Here is a 3,009-nt window from a genome sequence, read left to right as displayed (position 1 = left end):
TTACAACACACACATATTGTGTACTTATTCGTACACCCGCCTATGTTGCAGTATGTCATCATCCAACTCCGATCGTGCTCATGGAAAGGAACCCGTCACCGAAAGTGATGAACCACTGTCACCAACTCATCCTACATCGCCTTTGTTACTAGGGACGAAGAGGCACCGTACCGAATTGCCGGAAGGAGCAACACCTCTAGGTGAATCATCTCATGCTCACTTGCTTAGTAGCCATAAGACATGGGACTGGTACCCGACTTATGTTTCTAGTCATGTCTTGAAGGAGCATGTCCCACCTATGCCTAGTTTAACTAACCCTTTGTTACCCAATGATCCGACAACTGAACCTACACTTCCTGCACTTCCGTGTCATGAATTACAACTGATGGCTGCTATCGTGGCTTCGTCAGAGCGCCAACGTAGTCAATTGGAAGATAACAGATTAGGGATATATTATTTGAGGAGAGATTAAGATATGGCTAAGATCTGGATTTCAGAACTGACGGATATGAACAGGCAACTTGGGGAATACCATCCTGGGATGGTACGAGCTTTTCACAAGGTGAAAACTGAAGTTGCTGAACTGGTTGGTAGAGTGCAGCATTTGATAGGCCATCTGGGTCTGGCAGTTGATCGTATTAGAGAGTTGGAGGAGCAGCATGGACCTGAAGAGGTTCTTGAGGAGGAATCGGAGGAGGACCCTGAAGAAGGGCCAGCTGACAGTGCTGGGTCAAGGGTGAGTCACTGATGATGGAATGATTTTTTTTTATGCTTAGTTTTCATAAACCTAGATGGGGAGGGTTGTCCCCATCCAACTAATAATTTTTGGATTTTGGTATTTGAACTTAAGTACTTTGTAAACGGTTTTTACAAGTTATTTATTCAAGTATTATTGTCTGAATTTATTATGTTGTGGTTATATGATTGCATGCCATTTACTTTTTACTGGAATAATGGTTGGTATTAGAAGTATTAAGATTATTGTATTCAGTGAATATGAAGAATTATGTCTGGTCGGGGAGGATGCAGCGGAAGTGGAGGTGGAAACCTTAACTTGACTCCAGCCGAGTTGGCAGCGCTAATCAAAGAGCATGTTACGGCTGCAATAGTCGCCGCTCAGGCTCAAGGACAACCGCAGGGAGGTAAAAATCCCATACATATTTGTCAAGAATCAAACAAATGTACTACTTAAGTGATCATATCCACAAATATAGAAACTTAAGTGTACCTCTACTTTAATTCAGGTCAAGCCGGTTGTACTTTCAAAAACTTCATGGACTGTAAGCCGCATTCTTTTTCTGGTTTGGAAGGAGCAGTTGAGTTGCTACATTGGATAGAGAAAGCAGAGTCTGTGTTCTCTATGTGCAACTGCGCAAATGAGAGTAAAGTAAAGTTTGCTACTGGGACTCTCGAAAAAGCAGCTCTTACCTGGTGGAGTTCCCAGGTGCAAGTGATGGGACTTAATGCGGCCCACGCTTTGACTTGGGCTGAGTTTACTGAACTACTAAAGGAGGAGTATAGCCCAAGAGATGAAGTGCAGAAGCTAGAATAAGAATTTTGGATTCTTCGCAAGGATGGTTCAGAAGTTGAAACCTATACGAACCGATCGCATGAACTTGCAGTTTTATGCCCACAGATGGTGAATCCTGCCTACAAGAGGATTGAAAAGTATATTGATGGACTAGTACCACAAATCCAGGGAATGGTAACTTCGTCCAGGCTGACTTCGATTCAATAAGCTATTCGTTTAGCTCATAAACTAACAGAACAAGCTATCAAGCAAGGAGCATTACCACAAAAGAAAACGACTGCAGGATCAAGTGAAAACAAACGTAAGTGGGAAAACAACAACAACCATAGTTACGGGAACAAAGCACCATATTCCAACAACACTCAGCATCATCAGAACAAACGATTTGAACCTACCCGAAACAATCACTTTAACCCTAAGCAGAATCAAGGGGGTTATAAAGGTCGACATCCCAAATGTAACAAGTGCAATCTGCACCACGTTGGTTAGTGTGAAAAAGTAGCTTTCCAGCGTTGTGGAAAGCCGAGTCATGAAGCAAAAGTTTGTCGGGGAGAACTTAAGAATAAGCAACCACAAGCTCAAGAGAAATCAAAGAATTGTTACGAGTGTGGACAAGAAGGACATTTCAGGCCAGACTGTCCGAAGCTCAAGAATAAGAACAATGGTGTGAACAACAACAATGGTAAAGACAACAACGGTGGAAATGGAAACTCTGGTGGAGAAGGAAGAGGAAGAGCATTAGTGATGGGATCAGGTCGCGCTCTCTCTGATTCTTCTACTGTTAATGGTAAATTTATGTTGAATGGACGTCTTGCCCTAACCTTATTTGATACTGGGGCAGATAGAAGTTTTATTTCTACTAAGTTTTGCAATCCAATAGAACACAACTCATCAACTTTAGAGTCGAACTATTTAATTGAACTCGCCAACGGGAAAACTGTTGAGGCATCCCAGATTCTTAAGGAATATAAATTAGTATTGTCCACTCATACGTTCGACATTGACCTTATACCAATTGAACTTGGTAGTTTTCATGTGGCATTCGTATAGATTTGTTATTCGCGCATCAAGCCGCAGTTGGTTGTCATGAGAAGGTAGTTCGTATTCCAGTCGCTGATGGAGAAGTCCTAACTGTTCATGGAGAATAGGGTGGTACCGCCATGTGTGTTATCTCGATGATGAGGGCTCAAAAGTTGTTATGTAAGGGACACTTAGCGGTTTTGGCGATGGTGTCCGACACGAGGACGAAAGAGAAACGAATCGAGGATATTCCTATCGTCAGGGAGTTTCCTGAGGTATTTCTTGAAGACCTACATGGTCTTCCGCCTCACAGACAAGTCGAATTTCATATCGAATTAACCCCGGGAGCAACTCCTATTGCTCGAGCACCTTATCGACTCGCGCCTAATGAGTTGGAGGAATTGTCAAAACAATTGAAAGACTTGTTAGACAAGGGTTTTATTCATCCAAGTTCATCA

Source organism: Bidens hawaiensis, unplaced genomic scaffold, assembly GCF_021521415.1.
Source record: "Bidens hawaiensis isolate Kalapana, Puna unplaced genomic scaffold, B.hawaiensis_p1.1 tig00018543_1, whole genome shotgun sequence".
In the NCBI taxonomy this organism is placed as follows: Eukaryota; Viridiplantae; Streptophyta; class Magnoliopsida; order Asterales; family Asteraceae; genus Bidens; species Bidens hawaiensis.
This window is presented reverse-complemented; position numbering follows the sequence as displayed.